This window comes from Lissotriton vulgaris, chromosome 2_1 (genome assembly GCF_964263255.1).
Source record: "Lissotriton vulgaris chromosome 2_1, aLisVul1.2, whole genome shotgun sequence".
In the NCBI taxonomy this organism is placed as follows: Eukaryota; Metazoa; Chordata; class Amphibia; order Caudata; family Salamandridae; genus Lissotriton; species Lissotriton vulgaris.
In genome coordinates, this window is record NC_141687.1 from 405,468,280 (window position 1) to 405,491,497 (window position 23,218).

General features: G+C 44.2%; 1 protein-coding gene across 2 annotated transcripts in view; it reads right to left on the reverse strand.

Annotated features, from left to right (window-relative positions):
- LOC147730474 (interferon-inducible GTPase 5-like) overlaps positions 1 to 22,628 on the reverse strand; it is a 61,089-nt gene extending 38,461 nt beyond the window's left edge. The window contains exon 1 of one of the 2 annotated variants that reach the window (XM_086955287.1): positions 22,374 to 22,628. The gene's annotated coding sequence lies outside the window, so the exon portion shown is untranslated. The remainder of the gene's footprint in view (positions 1 to 22,373) is intronic. The other variant, XM_086955288.1, reaches the window with a different exon arrangement.
- Between the last annotated feature and the right edge of the window lie 590 nt (positions 22,629 to 23,218).

Sequence of the window (23,218 nt, forward strand, 5' to 3'; positions counted from 1 at the left end):
TGCCCCTGAGTGATGCTGTGGTGGTGTGCTAGATAGAGTGAGGGCGATAGATAGATAGAGTGAGGGCGATAGGTAGAGTGAGGGCGATAGATAGAGTGAGGGCGATAGATAGAGTGAGGGCGATAGGTAGATACAGTGAGGGCGATAGATAGATACAGTGAGGGCGATAGATAGATACAGTGAGGGCGATAGATAGATACAGTGAGGGCGATAGATAGAGTGAGGGCGATAGATAGAGTGAGGGCGATAGAGTGAGGGCGATAGCTAGAATGAGGGGGATAGCTAGAATGAGGGCGATAGATGGATAGAATAATTATGTGCCATGTAATTATGTGGCACTGAGTGGTATTTGAGTGTATGTTGCATTGAGTGCAGTGTAATTATGTGGCGTGTAATTATGTGGCACGGAAGGGTATTTGGAGTGTATGTTGCGTTGAGAGGGCGATAGATAGAGTGAGGGCGATAGATAGAGTGAGGGCGATAGCTAGAATGAGGGCGATAGATAGAATGAGGGCGATAGATGGATAGAATAATTATGTGCCGTGTAATTATGTGGCACTGAGTGGTATTTGAGTGTATGTTGCATTGAGTGCAGTGTAATTATGTGGCGTGTAATTATGTGGCACGGAGGGGTATTTGGAGTGTATGTTGCGTTGAGCGCAGTGTAATTATGTAGCATATAATTATGTGGCACTGAGGGGTAATATGAGGAGTGTATGTTGTATTCAGTAGAGTGTAATTATGTGGTGTGTAATTATGTGGCACAGAGTGGTATTTGGAGTGTATGTTGCATCATAATTATGTAGCATATAATTATGTGGCACTGAGTGGTATTGTGTGGAGTGTGTGTAGCATTCAGTAGAGTGTAATTATGTGGTGTGTAATTTTGTGGCACCGAGTAGTATTTGGGGTGTATGCTACATTGAGTAGAGTGTAATTATGTTGTGTGTAATTATGTGGCACTGAGTGGTATTTGGAGTGTATGTTGCATTGAGTGCAGTGTAATTATGTGGCGTGTAACTATGTGGCACTGAGTGGTATTTGGAGTGTATGTTGCATTGAGTGCAGTGTAATTATGTGGATGTGAGTGTTATTTGGAGTGTATGTTGCATTGAGTGCAGTGTAATTATGTGGCACTGAGTGTTATTTGGAGAGTATGTTGCATTGAGGGTGCAGAGCGTTTGAGGGTGCAGAGTGTGTGAGGGTGCAGAGTGTGTGGCCTAAAGTAGTGTGCGGGCGCAGTGTGCGTGGCCTAAAGTAGTGTGTGTGGCCTAAAGTAGTGTGTGTGTGCAGTGTGCGTGGCCTAAAGTAGTGTGTGGGCGCAGTGTGTGTGGCCTAAAGTAGTGTGTGGGCGCAGTGTGTGGGCGCAGTGTCACAAACATTTCATACCAATTAAAGACAGCAAAATTGCAGCCCTACTTATTTGAGCATCAACAATGAATGGTGATGAATTTTAACGCTGCTGCAGCTGCCCAAAAGCACTATTAATCATGTCATTGGATCTCACACTGCAGATGCTTCTACACAACTTTTAACCTACTTACAATGTAGCAAAATTGCGCTGGTATTGCGTGTACCATCACTGCCAAAACTGAAATTAAAACTGAAGTCTTTCACTTTACAAATATAAAATGAGTGGAGGCACAAAACATACCCGAAGCAACTGAGCCACCCACCAATTATAGTTTACACATATTATCTGCCACATTCAGGTATGACCAGGCATTTCAAATGTCTTTCTTTGACAAAGTCTAGCATTGTGTCGATTTATATATAATGTCACCTTGTAACTCAAAGCCCGTTTTCGGCATGATTAGTGAAGTGTAGAAATCCCAAGATCGGCACCATGGTTAAAAACTGTCACGTCGGTGAACGCCTTCCCGTAAAAGCAATAGAAGCCCACAGTCCTCACAGCAACGATATTTTGCACGGTGCCCAGAACCAGAAATCCTTATTGACAAACTGAGTGTTGCCACATGCTTAACGTAGAGAAAGACAGTGCCTGTGCTGAAAGTCTCCCGACTTCCTCGCGCCAAGTGCTCCTCCCCACCTCAGCCAGTGCCACTTATTCCTCATCTCAATTGAAAGTGTGGGGGCTCGTCAAAGGTTTTCTTTCAGGGAATCCTCCCGAATAGTTGTGAGCTTTGATTTGGCCCGCCCATGTGCGAGGACCTGGGAACACTTAATAAATATTTTATATATATATACCTTGCACATAGTACTTAACATAATATATATTTATATTTATTTATTTATTTTTCTTCGACGCGTGTGGTCAAAATTTGCTTGCACCCGCGCATACGTTAATTCCGGAATAAATCCGGATTCCAAATAAAAAGAGAAATTGCATCTTCACCCCTACAGCGAGATTCGCTTGCAACTTAAGCTCGTGTTGCAGTTCGCCGCCGACCTGCGACCAGGAAGTCAGGCAGGCCGGGCGGGACAACCGGAAACAGGAAGTAGGAGGGCGGGAGCCTACCCCGCCTCCCACGGAAGAGCCACGATTGTTTGGAGCACCGGAGCAGGCAGGAGCCTACCCTGCGCCCCGGTGCCGAAGAAGGGAGGAAGAGTCCTGCTGCCGGTGAGAGCCGCTGCACCAAGGAAGCCGGTGAGTGGGGCTTCGCCTTGTTGCTGGGCTGCGAGGGCGGGGGCATGTGTGTGCGCGCGCGCGCGTGCGGCGGCGGGCTGTGTATGTGTGTGAGCGTGCGTGTGTGTGTGTGTATGTGTTTTGGAGTCTGCGTGTATGCGTGTGTGTGTGTGTGTGTGACTGTGGGGGTTGCCTGTCTGGGTGCCTGCGTGTCTGTGTAAGTGCGTGTGTGTGTGCATGCATGCGCGTTAGGCTGACTTGCTGGGAGAAAGGGAGGGAAGTGCACGGCGCGGCGCAGGACAGAACGTGCGCGTTCGCGCACCCAAATCTGCTCGTGACAGTTTCTTGTCCCTCATTCCCCCGCGTCCGATAGCTATAAGTCTCCGCCCTGGACGCATCCTTCGGATGCGAATTCCAGGGCGAGACCTAAAAACTATTGTAACATTTCTGAACATCCCACAAGATATTAATTTTGTGTTTCTGGGGGAGGATTTGCATATATACTCCTTTTAAAAGTGTACTGAGTAAATTTTATGACAAGATCGGAGGCTCCTATTATGCTTTTCTTATCTTGCTTTATTAAACAGGAGCCAAGATAAGTGAAAAACTACAGTTCCCAGGGGCCCAGGTAAAACAGACTGGCCAATGGGAACAAAGAAAAAATGATAACAGATAACCAATGACAACCTAGTACAGCATAAAACCTCTCATCTGACTGCGCAGCTTCCTCTTTTCTTGCTGCTCGCAGTCAGATAAGTGGCTTATCCTTTGCTCCCACTTTATCGTTATTGTATTATTATTGATTTATATCTGCATGTTATGCAATATTTGCGTTTTATATTGACTCTATTTGCCCCTCGCGCTCTTTTCAGGCGCTTACAGTTGCTTGGTGCTGTCCGCTCTGTCTCGCAGCTCTCAGCGTCGCACTCCGTATTTTGACCCCCTCCACCCCCACGAGAGCCGCTTCGGTGGTTCCTTCCCGCAGCGCTGGGCTTGCGCTGCCAAGTTTCCCTCACCGCGTTCACCTTTGAAGTCCGTTTGGTGGCGCGTGTGTTTTCCTGCTGTTTCTGGGTTCTCCCAAGCCTGTTTGGGCTCGGAAGTATTGGTTTACCGGGTCGCGCTCCTGCAACAGGTTTTTCTTCCGTGTCTTCTGTCCCACGAGCTCCGTCAGCATTCCGGAGCATTTCCTTCACCGGGACACGCCCCTGGGAGTGGTTTGGCCTCCTTGTTACTCCCTCTGAGCCCTTGTTATCCCCCGGTTGCCTTTTTCTTTTCAAGTTGGTTTTCATTATGGAATTAGACAGTTCTCCTGAACTGGTAAAGGCAAATGAAGAAGGTGAAGCCTTCAAAAATTATTTAAATAAATGTATCAATAACTCTGTGGAAAATGCGGTTGAAGTGTCCATGAGACGCATGTCCAAGAGTATGGAAAATTCAATGTTAAACCTAATGTGCAAGGCTCTTGCCCAGTCTGCGGGGGAAAGCAGAAAAAGAAAGGTGGTTTCCTCTGCTTCTGTACATGCTTCCAAAACTGCGCCTTTGTTGACTAGCGAGGTTCCCTCGCGTTTGATTGAGGACCAAGTGCCTCCCAGGCCTCCTGTGTTGGAGGGGTTTGTTGGTAACAAGGGCAAACGTAAACAAAAAGTGAAGCATGCAGAGTCGCCAAAAAAGAAATTGGTTATTTCCACCATCTTGGACACGGATGATGATATGGCTGATGCAGATGACCTATTTGATGTTTTTGATATTTCTGACCCCCACTCCCCCCTTACAAAAAAGCCAAGTCAGATTCTTTCATTTTCCAACTTGTTTTCGATTCAGAAGGGCTCCCTATGTTTGACCCCTCCTCCATTCGTCATCCTAACTCCACAGAATGGCTGCCCGCATCCCACGTAGGAGAGTAAATTTCGACAAGGCTTCGGCTACCGCTGGTTAGGTCAAGATTGAAATCTGAATGCCCCAAGCCATCTCTACCCGATAAAGTTACTCTAGTCCCTTCTATTGATCAGCCTCTACTCACCTTCTTTTTTAAGTTTGGAAAAGACCCTCGCTGAGGTGTGGACAAGGCCTGGTCTACATGCCCGGATAAATTGCTCGATGTGGTGGGCCCGCTAGTGCGCTTCTTTGATATGGCCGAGTCGGCGCGATTGGATGGTTCCAACCTTTCAGCTGAGGATGTTTTTATGTGGGCTCAACGTGCCTTTTGCCTATTAGGGAACGCCAACACCGCTATCACACACGAACAGCGTAAAGGCCTTCTAATCAAGTTAGATCCCAAATTAGCCAATCTGGCTCCTTTGGACTCAGGCTCCAAGGCTAATGGACTCCTTTTTTGGAAAAATCTAGTATGGGATCTCAGCAGGTTCATTTCCACCTTTGCGTCGCTGGACAAGGCACAACAATCCATTAAAAACGTTTTTGCTCCCCGGGTTTTTGGACGGGCCGGCAGGAGTCGCTCTTCTGGCCGTCCGTACAACAACCAAGGTTCCAGAGGCTCCTACAACAACTCCCAAGACTACAAACCCCAATTCTACCAGCAGTGGGGTAGAGGCTTCCGGGGTAGAGGCCAGAAGAACTACCGTAACAACCCAACAACCAGCAAGGTAGGTTTAACTCCTTCTCCTCATGTAGGGGGACAGTTAAAACTGTTTCTGGCAAAATGGCAAACTATCAGCACAGACCCCTGGGTTCTAAATACAGTCCAAGGCTATCCTATAGAGATCTAATCGCCGCCTTTCCAGACCACGCTCCCTCCTCCTCTTGTTTTCTACACAGACATGGCTCTTCTAATCTCGAACGAGATTCAGTCCCTTCTCCAAAAACAGGTCATTCAGATTTCTCCCTTCGATTCCTCAGGTTCCATTTTCCTGGTTCAGAAAAAGAACAAAAAGCTACGCCCAGTAATACATTTGAAGTGGTTCAGTCAGTTCGTGGTGTATCGCCACTTCAAAATGGAGACTATTCTCCATCTAAGAGACACTCTACGCCCAAACGATTGGATGGTTCGTCTGGACTTACAAGACGCTTACCTTACGGTTCCCATCCATCCCTCCCACTCCAAGTTTCTGCAATTCCAGTGGTCGGGCGTGACTTACAGATTCACCTCTCTTCCTTTCGGTCTTTCTTCAGCACCTTGGTGCTTCACAAACCTCTTGAAACCGGTTGTCGCCTTTCTCCGGTCCCTCGGAATCTGACTTATCTATCTGGACGACATTCTGATTATGAACGCAGACAAACAACTTCTCTTGTCCGAGTTACACACCACCCAAACTCTCCTTTTGGATCTAGGGTTTCTCCTCAACTTCGAAAAATCAATGCTAATTCCGTCTCAGAACATGGAATTCCTGGGTTTCCTTGTGGACTCTGTTGCAGCCTTTCTCCGCCTTCCTCAGACAAAGGTCTCCACGATCAAAGCGGAGATTGCGACTGTCCTTCGAACTTCTCTTTTATCCCTGTGATCTCTAGCGAGAATCGTCGGCCTTCTCTCTTCTTCAATCCAGGCCATTTTCCCGGGTCCTCTGCACTATCGAGGGCTGCAACGTCTAAAAATCATACATCTGCGTCAAGGCCTAGCTTACGCCGATCTTATCGCGTTGGACCAAGAATCACGCAACGAACTTCAATGGTGGATAGACCATTTAGATGCGTGGAACGGAGACACTATCTTCGCTTCGGCCCCAGATCTTGTGTTAGAATCAGATGCCACCCTGTTTGGTTGTGGCGACCGTTGTTTTCTAATATTGAATGGAGGTACATGTTCTCACGAGGAGTCCAAACTGCACATCAATTGTTTAGAGATGCTTGCCGGCTCCTTTGCAATCCAAAGCCTTTCAAAAGACAGAGTTTGTTGTTCCATTCTGCTTCGCATGGACAATGTTTCTGCTGTCCGCTACATCAACCACCTCGGCGGTACCAAATCCAAATCTCTGGCAGAGCTGGCGGAGAGTCTTTGGGAATTTTGCCTGTCAAACCAACTTTCCTTGACAGCGGAGTACCTTCCAGGAGACCTTAACTCGGTGGTGGACTGGCATTCTCGGTATCTCTGAGACTCCAGCGATTGGAAGTTACTTCCGTCCGTTTTCCTTTCTCTTTCTCAAAAATGGGGACCTATTTCCATAGGTCTCTTTGCATCCCGTTTCAACTGTCAGTTACCCCGTTTCTTCAGTTGGCGGCCAGATCCTTCAACCCTAGCAACGGACGCTTTCCTTCAGGACTGGTCGCTCCATCTCAATTACGCCTTTCACCCCTTTCTCATAATCAGCCGAGTCCTTTCCCAGGTCCGTCGTCAGTCAACTGCCTTGGTTCAGGTTGCCCCCTTTTGGCAATCTCAGATCTGGTTCCCCTCTCTGCTGGAGATGGCAGTAGATTTTCCAGTTCTTCCGTCACACAACGATCTGCTCCTGAACTCTCAGGGTGTTCGACACAACCTCACTCTGGACAATTCCCTGATTCTGTCGACTTGGAAAGTTTCCGGCCTATCTCTCCTGTCGTCCTCATTTCACAGGAGGCTTCTCTCTTTATCAGCAAAGCCTGGGCACCTGGGACCTCAAATGCTTACAAATCCGCCTGGTCTCTTTGGGCAAGCTGGTGTCTGGAAAGGAATATCGATCCCCCTTCAGCCCCTCTGAATTTTGTAGTCAACTTTTTGGCTTCCGAGGCCAGCGCGGGTAAGTCATACAGAACAGTCAATCTTTACCGTTCTGCGATTTCCCTCAATCATGCTCCCATCAATGGCAAACCTGATGGCGCCCATCCCTTAATCTGTCGACTGTTAAAAGGAGTTCGTTATTCCAAACCTCCGTTGGCTAAGTATTCTTCTTTATGGGATGTTTCTGTTGTTCTCAAGTTGTTTTCTGATTGGTCAGATATTTCTGCACTCTCATTAAAAATGTCATCTGCTAAACTTACTATGCTGTTGTGCTTGGTTTCCATTAAACGTGTTTCTGATGTTAGAGCGTTGGATATTTCTGCTCGTCAGTTCTCCACTACAGGTGTGATGTTCCAGATTCGTAGACGAACTAAAACGCATTTAAATTCTGTATTCTACCCTTATTTTCCTTCCCATCCCAAACTTTGTGTTGGTCAATGTTTAAAAGTGTACGAACCAAGGGCTTCTGATCACAGAGCGCCCTCACATTCCCAACTCCTTATCTCTTTCTGTAAACCCCATCTTCCTATTTCCTCCCCCACCATGGCCCGTTGGGTTCAATGAGTTATGTCCCTTGCGGGCATTGATGTCTCTGTATTTGGAGCTTTGGAGCCCATTCCACCAGGGGAGCCATGGCTTCTAAAGCGTTTTGGGCAGACTCCCGCCTCGAGGACATTCTGAGATCAGCAGACTGGACGAATGACAATGTCTTCCGTATGTTCTATTGCAAACCTAGTAATACAGTGGCTTCTGTAGTAGTTGATCTGCTTTGATCAAGCATAATAGGAGCCTCCGGTCTTGCCATAAAATGTAGATTTTTCGAGTTGTTTATGATGGAAAGTCTTAATTTTATTAAAGACACAGAGGCGAGTATTATCCCACCGCTACACTTCTAACTTATGTTCTCTCTCCCTTCAGCGAATCTGGCCCTGCCGCCTGCAACTTCGTGATCAGACCTTACTCTACCATCTCCGACCTCCTTCTCAGCGGATCGTCTCTCCTTCCCGCCTGGAACTTCTTCCAAGGAATCCTGATGGCCGTTTCTCCTGGATACCTCTGGCACAAGAAATTTGTTCCTGGACTTTGGCCCTCTCTATTGTTTTTGTGATTGTTCCTTTGTTTACTGACTTTATCTGATCTACTCGTCAGCGAAAAGAGGAAGCTGCGCATTCAGATGTGACGCTTTATGCTGTACTAGGTTGTCATTGGTTATCTGTTATCGTTTTTTCTTTGTTCCCATTGGCCAGTCTGTTTTACCTGGGCCCCTGGGAACTGTAGTTTTTCACTTATCTTGGCTGCTGTTTAATAAAGCAAGATAAGAAAAGCATAATACTTGCCTCCGTGTCTTTAATAAAATTAAGACTTTCCGTCATAAACAACTAGGAAAATCTACATTATCCTCACTTACTGGTGTGCATCACTGTTGAGATTGCTGCCCTATAAGAGTTGATAGTCCTGTAGGCCTATTTTGCTGCGCTAGCTCAGAAATACAATTTAAAATGTGTCCTAAAGTTGCTTAACAGAGATGTAAACTCTTATCTATACATCGCTGAGACCATCTAAACCAGGCTGTTCTGTGACTCTCTTAATGTGCTGTCAAGGGAACTCCTAAAGGCCTCCTGATGCTTCCTCTTACCCTGAAACACTCCAAGTCATTAGATTCTGGAGCCCTTTCTCTGTCAGCGGATTGTATTCCCCTGTTGAGTTCTTCAAGACTTGTGTGGTAATATGACTGCCACTGCTACTGATGACTTTAACAAATCCTGGTACCAAATCCAAGTCATTCAATAAGGTGGGGTTAAATCAGCCTCCTGACCTGCGCCACTGTCCTTGGAAACATGCAAAATGCTTTAAAGGCATACTTCAGAGGAGGACCCCAGTGTAGAAGAAATGTGTTTGTGGCCAAAGCATCCAGATCAAGATTCCACCTGTAAAACTGTCTCATCTGATAGTTCACTCTGGATGCAGATAGATCTATTTGACATCGGCCCCACTGAACCTGTAGGCTTCGTATTAACATTAGATCCAACTTCCAGTCACTGGGATCCATGAAATGGCATGATTGACTATCTACAACCCTGATGAACTGCCCTGGAAAATATTCTGCCATAAACAAAATCAGTCAATCCAGGCACAAATGCCAGAATCCTTTCGCTAACTAAGCCAGTATTCACAATTATGAGGCTCCCCTATGTGATTGATGTAACATACTATAGATACGTTGTCCTTTTTCAGAAAGATACATTGAACCTCCTCCTTACTGAGTGAATGCTTTAACATCGAAAGAGCCTGCCAATAGCTATGTACAGTTTGTGTAAATCACTAAATCATGTTTCCACAATCGCCCTTGTGTCAACAAATCTCAAAAGGGGCCAGACTAAGTGCTGGCTTTGGAATCCACCACCATATCTGGTTTTGCACCAAAGATAACCCAACCATTCCAGGTCCCGAAATGTGCCAACTACAATTCTGGAAACAGGGAGGGAGCACACTCCTGACCTCTCAGCCGGGTCGCCCCTTTGCATTCTAGTACATGCAGTTCACACGATTCAGGACAAAGTTCGTAGGTATTACACCAAGGTTGGTGCAAGCAGGTGCTTGGTACAAGGTATCACTAGACAGGAGACATGGCTGGTGTTTCAGGATAGTATCCTTCAACAGAAGAGATCAGTCTGGGGTGGCTAAGAGGCTGTCAAACAATCCAGGCTTCGTTGCCTCTTGGGCGCGGAGGTGCTTCGCCTATAGCTCGTCAGCTACGGAGGCTCACGGGAGCCCCAAAAACAGGAAACAGGGAGGGAGCACACTCCTGACCTCTCAGCCGGGTCGCCCCTTCGCATTCTGGTACATGCAGTTCACACGATTCAGGTCAAAGTTTGTAAGTATTAAACCAAGGTTGGTGCAAGCAGGTGCTTGGTACAAGGTATCACTAGACGCGAGACATGGCTCGTGTTTCAGGATAGTATCCTCCATCAGTAGAGATCAGTCTGGGGTGGCTAAGAGGTTGACAAACAATCCGGGCTTCGTTGCCTCTTGGGCGCGGAGGTGCTTCGCCTATAGCTCGTCAGCTGCGGAGGCTCACAGGAGCCCCAAAAACAGGAAACAGGAAGGGAGCACACTCCTGACCTCTCAGCCGGGTCGCCCCTTCGCATTCTGGTACATGCAGTTCACACGATTCAGGACAAAGTTCGTAAGTATTACACCAAGGTTGGTGCAAGCAGGTGCTTGATACAAGGTATCACTAGACAGGAGACATGGCTCGTGTTTCAGGATAGTATCCTTTATCAGTAGAGATCAGTCTGGGGTGGCTAAGAGGCTGCCAAACAATCCAGGATTCGTTGCCTCTTGGGCGCGGTGGTGCTTCGCCTACAGCTCGTCAGCTACGGAGGCTCACGGGAGCCACAAAAACAGGAAACAGGGAGGGAGCACACTCCTGACCTCTCAGCCGGGTCGCCCCTTCGCATTCTGGTACATGCAGTTTACACGATTCCGGACAAAGTTTGTAAGTATTACACCAAGGTTGGTGCAAGCAGGTGCTTGGTACAAGGTATCACTAGACACGAGACATGGCTCGTGTTTCAGGATAGTATCCTTCATCAGTAGAGATCCGTCTGGGGTGGCTAAGAGGCTGCCAAACAATACAGGCTTCGTTGCCTCTTGGGCGCGGAGGTGCTTCGCCTATAGCTCGTCAGCTATGGAGGCTCCCGGAGCCTCAAAAACAGGAAACAGGGAGGGAGCACACTCCTGACCTCTCAGCCGGGTCGCCCCTTCGCATTCTGGTACATGCAATTCACACGATTCAGGGCAAAGTTCGTAAGTATTACACCAAGGTTGGTGCAAGCAGGTGCTTGGTACAAGATATCACTAGACACGAGACATGGCTCGTGTTTCAGGATAGTATTCTTCATCAGTAGAAATCAGTCTGGGGTGGCTAAGAGGCTGCCAAACAATCCAGGCTTCGTTGCCTCTTGGGCGCGGAGGTGCTTCGCCTATAGCTCGTCAGCTACGGAAGCTCACGGGAGCCCCAAAAACAGGAAACAGGGAGGGAGCACACTCCTGACCTCTCAGCCGGGTCACCCCTTCGCATTCCGGTACATGCAGTTCACACAATTCAGGACAAAGTTCGTAAGTATTACATCAAGGTTGGTGCAAGCAGGTGCTTGGTACAAGGTATCACTAGACACGAGACATGGCTCATGTTTCAGGATAGTATCCTTCATCAGTAGAGATCAGTCTGGGGTGGCTAAGAGGCTGCCAAACAATCCAGGCTTCGTTGCCTCTTGGGCGCGGAGTTGCTTCGCCTATAGCTCGTCAGCTACGGAGGCTCAAGGGAGCCCCAAAAACAGGAAACAGGGAGGGAGCACACTCCTGACCTCTCAGCCGGGTCGCCCCTTCGCATTCTGGTACATGCAGTTCACACGATTCAGGACAAATACAATTCTGTCCTGGCTTCTGCGACCATTAAACCCAATCTGCACAAGTCGGACTGCGTTGAAGAGTTTTAATTCTTTGTGAGGTCAGTAATATAAGGGGCAGGGAAAAATCACTGGGATTGAAACGGACAACATCCCACAATCCCATCAAGGTCTCTTCAAGAGATTTATGTGTAGGCTAGCACATTCTACTTCTCCTTCTGTATTTTCTAGATAGCAAACAACAACAGCACTGACTGAAATGAATGTACTGACAACCAGAAGCTATTGTGTGTGTGGGGTTCATGTCCCCATTTATCATGAATTTAGGTCTCAGCACAGAGATCATGGTGGAAACCTGACTATAGGGAAGTAGGATCTGCTTTCATTGTTACCCCCACTTTCTGCTGGTGTCAGTATGTTTTTTGACTAGTATGACTGAGATCCTGCTAATCAGGACCCCAGTCACTGTGCTTCCTCCCTGAATTGACCATGGTAAGTACTGTGTAGACCCACAATTGTCTACTTGTGTACCTTGTAAGTCCCAAGTCTATGGTACTGAGGTACCCAGGGCATAGGTACATCAGGGGTCTCCCATGGGCTGTAGCATGAATTATGCCACCCATGAGAGACCAGTCAAACTATGACTACAGGCCTGCTATTGCAGCCTGTGTGAGTTCGCGGTTGCACGTCTCGCGATGGGTATAAGTTTCCATATATCTGAGGTCACTATACTTAAAACCTATAAGTCACCACTGTGGCAGGCCTTTCAGTTCTGGAGGCAGGGTACTTGGTTACAGTGGCCCTGCATCAGCAGGATACCCCTACAAATCCTGAAGTTAATGCTCTAGGCTTTGTACGTGCGGCAAGCCATGTTGATATATAGAGTGGACATCCGTCCTTACGCAATATCTAACTATGCAGTCTCTGTGCCGACCCTGGGCATGTTTGTTATCAAACATGTTGGAATCATACCCCAACACCATTACCAGTGTTGGAGGTATGATTCCATGCACAGGGGTGCTCATCCGGGAAGACCCCAGTACTCCCGTTAACAGCCTTTCAAGGTTTGTCAGCAAGCTAGTGCTGCTGCCTACCCCAGACACGATTCTGTCCTTCTGCGCAGAGCTTACCTCAGGCAGGGGAAGGTAGAACAATAGGTTTCCTGTCACGGGGAGGGTGTGACCTCTTCCCAGACAGGACTTAGTGAATTGGGCTGGGGTGGACACTTTTGGTGCCCTCCTTGCATAGTCCAGTTTGAACCAGCTCAGGGGAGCCCTTGGCTCCTACTCTAGCGTGAAACTGGACCAAGGACATGGGAGAATCCTCCCCTCTGCCCAGCCACTCCTCTTGGAGGGACCCTTGAGCAGTTCCAACCCTTACCTTAGAGTATTTAAGGACTTATCTGTGGGTGGGTCCTCAGATTTGTCGTGTGACAAGACTCAAGACTGAAACCACGTCACTGTTCGACCGTCTGGACACTTGGACTTTGCCTAGAACCGAGATTGCATCAAGGAAGACTCGTGCAGCTCCTGGTCTCTCTATTCTACAAGTCTTCTTCGTTGTCTGTGTTTGTGCTTCATTCAGGATCTTTAACAGACCTGGGGCATCAAGGACACCCGCAGTAATCTCCTTTAGAATGAAGGAGTCACTTCCCTGCATCTGCAGGCACCGCAACGAAGCTGACGGGTCTGACGTCCCACGGACTACGACATATATGTATATATATATATATATGTATATACACACATTTGTATATATATATATATAGACACATACATATACATATAGCCTGGGGTATGTGTCCTCATGTAATGCAACTGGTGCTATGTAAAGTGCTCAGATACCTGATTCGGGTCAAGTTTGTGCAATATAAAACTCTGTAAAATAAAAAAGTTAAAATACATATATATACATACATATATATATATATACATACATATATAAACATACATATATACATACATATACATACATATATAACGTGAACTCCGCAAACTGGAACAATCCTTTTCCAAACACACGGACCCCATTCGGTGCTTAAGGTGTTTATTCAACCGTCGCCATTACACGTTTCGGCTCCGTAGAGCCTTGATCACATGACATGGATGCTCGTGAAATGTACATACAATTGGGATATCACATGGTCATAGACATGGAAAACATACTCATTTACTTGTCTTGTTTGTATCATAAACAATAAATACTTGTTGTTCGTACTTCAAATTATTTGAACTATTTTAAATAATTTAACAAATAGTAGTGAAGTAATTCTTGTAACCATTTCTTTAAATTTAAGTAAAATACTGAAAGCTGGAAAACAAGTTAATATAAGGTTAAATCCTAATTCCAGAAAATGTCCCTGTTTTATTTCAACTGCCTCATGTATACCAAAATGTTTTGTACAATAATCTACAAAGTGCCTAAGTGTAAAGTGCAATGTGCTATAAACATAAAAATAATAACATTTATATTGTTTTCATATTCCTGGAAATCGACATGTTCACTCATTATTTTTCTGACTCATATATTCTTTACTGAGGTATTCGGGTTCTGAATGTGCATACAGATGTTAATAAATCTTATTTGTGCAAATGGGCAATTATGGTTAGATATAAGTCAATCGGTTGTTAATCCATACATTACATTTTGGACATGAAGCATAATCACTTATCATCAACTCTTCAACATATGTGTGACTATACCCATGTATAGCTAGCAGCTTATATACATATATACATATAAAGAAATAAATACATAAATAGTGATTACTGCCAATAAATACGAGTAAAATACTAAACATTCCTTTGGTATAATCCTGAATATATATGTTTTTATAAGCCCATTCTTTGCTCAAATAGTTGTTTCTCACGTTTTCAACCAATTCCTGCATATACTCCATAACAGCGATTTACTCAATATCTTAACTCAAGTACTTGTGCAGATCCTCTGTTGCGTTAAGCCCTAATGGGACTTTAGAGTCTAACTGCAGAATATATCTTGTTTCCAACTTCCTCAATTTTGTGACTCTGCCACCCCCGTCTACAGGGAGGCACTGCATCTATTACATAATACTTGAGGTTTGTGTTATTTGAATTGTGCTTTTTTTTAAAGTGGTGCGCCACTGGGTCGGTGTTATCTTGGTTTTTTATGGCACGCAGATGTTGAAGAATACGCTTATGCACCTGCAGAACAGGGCAGCCTATGTACTGCAAGCCACATGTGCATTGCAATACATATACAGCAAATTCTGTTCTGCAAGTTAAGAGTTTGTTGATTTTGAACTCTATATCACTGAAAGGGGTATTGTAGGTGTTTTTGTTTATACCATGTGTACATGCCTTGCATGTTTTACATCTGTAAAAATCTTTTCTCATCTGAAACCAACTTCCACTTTCAATCACCTCTGGGCTTGTCCTGACTATCTTATCTCTTGTTGAGGGCACTCGACTATAGGTAATCGATACTCTTTGAGGAAGCAGGGATCCAATTACTGGGTCAGAGTACCATTCTGTATGATTTTCTGTATCTCTCTAAGTTGATTATTATACATAATCATACGAAATGTATTGATTTTTTGTTCCTTGGTGTCACACTGTTTCTCTCTTAAGATATTAATTCTGCTATGCTCCATGGATCTCATAATAGCTTCGTCGATCGTTTTCTCCTGGTACTCTCTCTCTAGGAATCTTGTTTTGCTATCACTTTGAGCTACCGCTAGCTCACTATTGTTACTGCAAATCTGACTTAATCGCAGCATCTCTCCATACGGTATGCTATTTATAGGATGTTTGCGGTGCATACTACTCGCATGGAGAGTTGAATTGCCAGCTGTTTTCTTCCTAAAGAGCCTGGTCTCGATCTTGTAATTTTTGATATACACTTGGGTATCAAGGAATTCAACTGAACGGGAGCTAATGGTAGCAGTAAACTTAAGATTGATGTCATTAGTATTGAGGGTCTGAACAAATTCCATAGTTTCACATTCTGTTCCCTGCCACACAACAAAAAGATCATCAATGTAACATCGCCACATTTTTACATTTTCCATCATATATTGTTCGGACTTGCCCTTGAGGACCAGCTCCTCCTACCTGCCCATATGTAGGCAGGCATAACTGGGCGAGAAGCTGGCCCCTATGGCAACTCCTCTAGTCTGTTGATATAGTTGGCTATTAATCATAAAAATATTATTATACAGACTGAACTTAATCATCTCTATGAGCATATTACTGTGGCGTTCAAATTGCTCAGATCTACGTGATAGTGTCTGATTGCCTCAATTCCGTCCGTGTATTCAATGCTCGTGTACAGCGACTTTAAATCCAATGCAATTAGTAGGTAGTCATCCTGCCATTCAAATTCTGAGATTTGTCTTAAAAAATCACCTGTGTCACGCACATAACTCGGTAATTTCTTAACATAGTCTTGAAGGAAATAGTCAATATATCTGGTGGTATACTCCAATAGGCCATCACTGGCTGAGATGATTGGTCTGCCAGGGGAATTATTCCGATCTTTATGGATTTTTGGAATGAAATATAACGAGGAGTAGTTGGGTTCTCTTTTTTCAGATATTGATATTCATCCCCAGTGATAAGGTTTGCCTGTCTCCATGTAGATAGCTTAACATAGTACTCTTTGTATGAGGCACTCCGGTTATAACACAGCCTGTCATTGAGCTGGCTGTAAGCTTCCTTGTCATATAACTTTTGTGGCCAGAGCACAATGTTACCCCCTTTGTCACTGCTGCAAACTAAAATTTCATTGTTTTCTTTTAGCTTTTTTATCAAGTTCCTGTATTGCTGATCTTTGATTTTCATATTGCCCTCTTTCCTCGCCACAACTTTATTACATTTTTTAATCTGTGCTGTTGTGGATTAATGAAATAAATCGATGGAGTCTCTAATCGTAATAGGATTAAATGTAGATTTTGGTTTAAAAGGAGTCAATAATGTGTCTCATGTTTTCACAACTCTCTGGAACTGATCTAATGTCCATTGCAGTGCCACTTGCATTTTCATTCCACAATTCTTCCATGGTTTGGAGAAGTGTTTGATCCATTTGCGATGTTGCTGTTGTATCGGACATCACGTCAATGAATGGGTTTCTGTGAGCTCCCATTTGCTCTTGATTTGTACTCATTTGAATATGGTATTTTTTTAACTTTAGTTTTCTGGCCCCTTTGTAGATGTATAATCTAGTAGTCGCATAGTCAAAATGAACTCTTGCAGCATATGATAGTCCCAAATTTGACATATTAATTTCTTGATTCGTCAATGTCACTTTGGTCAAGTTAATGATTGTGTTATTAGGTTTTTCAGTCTGACTTGTTTGTGTTACCAAATTTTCCTGCCTCCTTCTTTGTTTGGTTTCCAAACGCCTCCTGTTTGCCCTGCGCCTCTGCCAGCGCTTGTAGTTGGCATGTCTCTTGTGTTGTTCCTTTGCTGTGGCCTCGGACGTAAGGTTTGTCTTCTTTCTTGGCAGATAAAATGTAATTCTTCCCCCGGTGAGGGTTTAGGTGTTTGACTTTCTTCACTCAATTTCCGCATTTCAGACTCAGATTCACTTTCTCCCAACGAACTTTCCTCCGATTGTGATGTATCTATTTGACTTTTCTGACCTCTTGGTATCCTGGTTTGTCCATCCACACTCTTAAATTTAGATGTCCTGACTGCATCATAGCGTTTAGCAATCGTAAATATCTGCCCTAACTCGTAATCATGTTTGTCCCTTAAGAACTTTAAGGCCTTTCTTTCTTTGATTTTGTGCTCATCTTTTTTGATTCTCATCATCATCTCCTTACATAGTTTAACTTGTTCTTCCTTCTGTTACATTTTGTCCAATTCATCATTAATATCGCCTATTTAATTCAGTAACTTTGCTCTGTCTATATCTGCGTATTTGATGAGTATGAGAGTTTGTTTCCTGGATGAGTCAAGGTTACATTCTGCCCATTCTCTTATGAGCTCTGGATTGTGGTCTTTGTAACTGGGGACTTTGAGGATTCCAAGCCCCCTAGGTATTCTCCCCACATCAATGTACCTTTGGAGGGACCGTGACTCCCACCATTTGTTTTCTTCAGCCTTCATCTTCTTTTCAAGAAGCCTAAATGTGTCTTTTACAGAATTGCTAACACTTGGGTTGCTGGCCACTCTTGCCGTGGCTTCCGTAGATGCAGGCAATACGTTGGAAAACATTTCCATTGCTGCTTCCTCATGTGCGTGTACCATGTCAGCCGACATGTTGAGATATCACAATTTAATTTTTGTTACAAGTGTTTTTGCGTAGCTGTGTATTATCCCTTCCACCCCTCACTCGTTTTCGCGCACCTCTTCTCCCCGCATACATACATATAAATATACATATATAAATACATATATATATATATACATACATATAATTACATACATATACGTATACATATATATATATATATATATATATATATATATATATATATATATATATATATATATATATGTCGCTAAATTTCCCACAAGAAGAAATCAGAGGCCAGAGGGGATTTCATCAAGGAAGCACGTTTAATTCAGAACAACGCAGTGGCGGCGAATGCATTTCAGCACAAAGCCTTCCTCAGCGCCCTGCACTGCATGGAGTCCTGCTTCGTATTCTCACAATTCTGTTCCTTCTTAGATGCTTGCCACGCCCTTGATTCACCTCCCCCAATGTAGGCAAATGTTCAGCACACCTGTTGATTGTTGTGTGAAATGTCCCAACTAAAACTCCATGAGTACATCATATTCATGTATCCAGGTTGGCGGCACCGGGAGCAGAGAAAACACGTTGGTGCGGGCTGGTTTAAGTTATGCAGGTGAGTGTTTACAGGTATCCCCCATTGAAAGTTCCAAGTGTCATGAACACCTCACCGAGTCCCCTCGGACTGCTGCCACCGACTGAGATGAAACCACAGTAGAGTACGGGCCGCCCCTTACGACAATGATGCACCCCTGTGGAGATAAAATACCTCGAGTCTCCCAAATCGGCTTCCCCCAGCTTGGCGGTCTCCAGACATCTCGGTACCCCGAGCCATGTAGATGCTGTAAACAACGTTTATGTATGCATCCATATACGTATATATACATATATGATCAAGGTCCAGGTCGGACCGAAACGCGTCATGGCGGCATACTGATGCGTGGCGAAATAACCTTTAATAAATAATGAAGCACGAAAAAATGGGTCCGCGTTTGTCTATCTGAGTCCTGGCTGGTGAGTGGATTCGTAAGGATAGAGCTCTGGAATACATACACACATATATATATATATATATATATATTCACTAAACAAACCATAGGTTTCACAATCATTATAGCTAGGAATTAGCATTTAAAAAAACCTTTGAAATTCACTGAAAAAACCATAGGTTTCACACTCGTTATAGCTTGGAATTAGCATTTAAAAAACCTCGGAAATTCACTGAAAAAACCATAGGTTTCACACCAGTTATAGTTAGCTGAACAGTTTACTCATACAAAACTATTGAAATTTCCACGTTATAGTTAGTTGGACTCACTATAACTCGCGCGCCCGCAATCCACTGCTGATGATGTCACTGATGACATTTCAAATGACATCACTGATGACATCACTGATGACATCATCCATGTGATAATACGGTGCACCTCCTCACACTCTAATCTAACCTTTGATACACCCAGTGTTAAATACAAACTACTATTCCTAAAATTATTGACACACCAATACTAGTAACAACATGGTTTGTTATCTATGAGATTTCACTGCGTCACTTTTAGGACGCCGTTGTGTCAAAATCTTGCGCCTGTCTCACAGCAGGCGTAAGACTGATGCAGGCCCTTTCACATGGGACTTGCCCCATGTGAAAGGATGCATTGCTGGAGTTGTGTCACTTTTGTGACACACTCCAGCAATGCATCACTTTTGCGCTTACAGATACGTCTGAAATACTGACGTATCTGTAAGTACTTGCGACATAATGCGTCATAAATTAAATATGAAACATGAGTAGAAGACTGAAGGCCTCATTTATGAGGCCATGCGTCACTTTTACGCCACCGGTGTGTCACTTTTTGTGACGCACCAGTGCTGTAAAAAATGCACCTTGTTCAGTCATATTTACAAAGTGACGCATCTAGGTAGATGCGTCATTTTGTAAACCCCTGTGCCACATTATACCTACGTCAGGTGTAATGTATGCAAAAGGGGTGTATTGACGCAAGAAAGGGTAGTAGAGGTGACGCAGTGAAATCTATGAGATTTCACTGCGTCACTTTTAGGACGCCGTTGTGTCAAAATCTTGCGCCTGTCTCACAGCAGGTGTAAGACTGATGCAGGCCCTTTCACATGGGACTTGCCCCATGTGAAAGGATGCATTGCAGGAGTTGTGTCACTTTTGTGACACACTCCAGCAATGCATCACTTTTGCACTTACAGATACGTCTGAAATACTGACGTATCTGTAAGTACTTGTGACATAATGCGTCATATATTAAATATGACGCATGAGTAGAAGACTGAAGGCCTCATTTATGAGGCCATGCGTCACTGTTACGCCACCGGTGCGTCACTTTTTGTGACGCACCAGTTCTGTAAAAAATGCACTTTATTGAATCATATTTACAAAGTGACGCATCTAGGTAGATGCGTCACTTTGTAAACCCCTGCGCCACATTATACCAACGTCAGGTGTAATGTATGCAAAAGGAGTGTATTGACGCAAGAAAGGGTCGTAGAGGTGACGCAGTGAAATCTAAGAGATATCACTGCGTCACTTTTATGATGCTGTTGCGTCCAAATCTTGCGCCTGCTTAACAGCAGCCGTAAGACTGACGCAGGCCCTTTCACATGGGACTAGCCCCATGTGAAAGGATGCATTGCTGGAGTTGCATCATTTTTTTGACACACTCCAGCAATGCATCACTTTCCTCTAAACACTCAACATTATTTTTTTACTCTATTGTTTTACACTGTTATCCCCCGTGGTGCGCTCAGGGTGCGCGTACCGGAGAGCGTACCCGGGAACGCACCCAGCGCTTACCCCGCGAAAATTAAAAAAAAAAAACTTTTTTTTTAGCCCTTCAAGGTCCTTCTAGACCCCCTCAGAAAACCTAGGTGGTCAGGGGTGTCTACTCTGCCCCCTTTTAATTATATCCCCCTTTCTTTTTTCACCTCTTGTGTCTCGATTCTACCGAGACACAAGATGGCGGACTCTCCGGACTGTTTAGAATGTTGACAGACACCCGACAGCCAATCAGCTTTCCGCTCGCGCACTCCCGAAGCGCGCCGGGTGCGCTTCCAGGTACGCGCACCCGTGAGCGTTCGGAGCGCGCCTATAGATATATATGTGTTTTTGAAGTTAATTTTCGTAAAAACCACTGGAGCAATTTTCACCAAGCATAGCAAAGGCACATCTGCGTACCAGTCCCTACAATTTTGCCAAGTTTGCCATAATTCCGTTCAGCGGTTCGGGCTGTAGACTTGTCAGACCGTCCTATGGATATTAACATGGGGAAAACACGTTTTGGGACCCCCCTTTTTTCTCAGCCCCAACTTCACGAATCCCCCCGAAACTTTCAGGGAAGGAGCGCAGGAGCGCAGCGGAGCTAGCCAAAATTTTGTAAAATTACACACAAATTCCTCAACTGACGCCAGAGTTATTACCAATAGAATGTTGCGGATTTCCTATGGTAGCCAATCCTAACTATAACTACCTACTAGCGACCTCCAGTAGGTAATATATATATATATACATACCTATATATATATATACATATACATAGATGGAGAGGTGTGGTGCAGTGGCCAGGGCAGCTGACTTTGGAGCACAGGGTTCACAGTTCGATCTCAGGCTCAGCTCAGCACCATGTGACTCTGGGCAATAGCTCACTTAATTTCCACGACAACCCCCAGCGCCTTGAGACCCGTAAGGGTGAGTAGTTTGCACTTTACAAATACGGATTCACATATACATACATATATATATATATTCACACACACCAGACAAATATATGTTCATTATCAGAACTCATAAGCTGATGTTTGGAGAAAAAGGAGAAACAATTTTAGCATTTTTTAAATACGCTACAGTTCATTTTGAGTGACAAATCATGTGGAGAGACTTATTAACTTAATACTAACACTAATACTTTTATGCCAGGGCCACTGCAGCAGTGACTGACATGTATTACCTACGCACAGGCATTCCAAATAGAAAAAGTCTTTCATCATTAAGTTGATGACTGCTGGTAATCTTGAATATATGGGGGCCTCTAACGTAATATTGTCTGATGGTCTCAATTACATTATTAATTTCATTAAAATATCGTGACTCTTTTATTTGCACATAAAAGTAGCTCTTATTAGATAGCAGATGGACCCCTAGTTCATTCTTTCTGAAATTCTTGCTTCCTTAACGATATGTTTCCTGAGACAAGTAGTATTTGTACGAATGAATTTTAAAATGTAAGCTACAGTGTGATTGTTTGTGTATTCATTGTAAAGCTGCTTTATGTTGACCAGATGCTCTTTGTTTTATACAAAACGTCAACTATATAACCCGAAAACCAGTTCTAGTTTAAGGCCCTACACCAAGTAAGCAACTATCCCTTTGACTGGCCAGACAATAAGTTTTATTTTTCATGCAGAAACCAAAAACCCTTGCGTACAAAATATTCTCATTGGCACTTCTGGCACCGCCTACTAACCACGTGCAGGTGGCCCGCCTCACCTGAACGTGAACTTTAGACGTCCAGACACCCTGCTATACCTGCTGCAAACTGTGCACACCCGGCTCTCTTTTGTTGTGTCTGTGGCTTTTTCTTGCACTGGGTGGCGCCGGCGACTTTCTACAGTTCTACTTCCGTTGGCAGTTGCGTCTGCTTGCAGCACAGTCCTTCCAAATTTCACTGTACTTTACCATAAACGGAAAATCTTTGCACACTCGAAACGAGCCAACTATAAACAAAGTCGCCATCTTGGAACGTGGATCTGTTTTCTAGATGTGGCAGAATTTCGATAAGAATAATTAAACAGAAACAAAAACAAAAAAAATAGTATAGTTCTGTTTTTTTGAAAACAGAAGAGTAGAAAATTCAGTTCTAATAGAAGTCACTATGACTGCAGTGGTTCATTAAATGTTTTCTATTTGATTGTAATAGTCTATAATAATTTATGGAACGTGCATTGTGTTTTGAATTAAATAGTACCCCCAAATTTTACAGCGAAAAGCCTGGCGCTGTCGCTACTCAATAGACGGTCGAGTCGCGGCCATCTTGGAATTGTTATGTGTGGTGTTCTCTTGAAGAAGATACTGTTTCTAATTGTGAATATGTCAATAAATACATCATATGTTTATTGTTTTAATGATTTTATCCAACAATGTTGAGAGATTGTATCTGTTCAAAACTTATAGTTAATTTACGCATATTTTCCTCAAGTTGTGAACTGTACATTACATAATAGAAAATGACAAAATAGTCTATATTACACGGCAAAGAAACAAATCTGGTATTGTCTCTGGGCTTCAGAATAAGCAGCAAAACTGTCGTAGCAGGTTACCTTTGCTATCGTTGT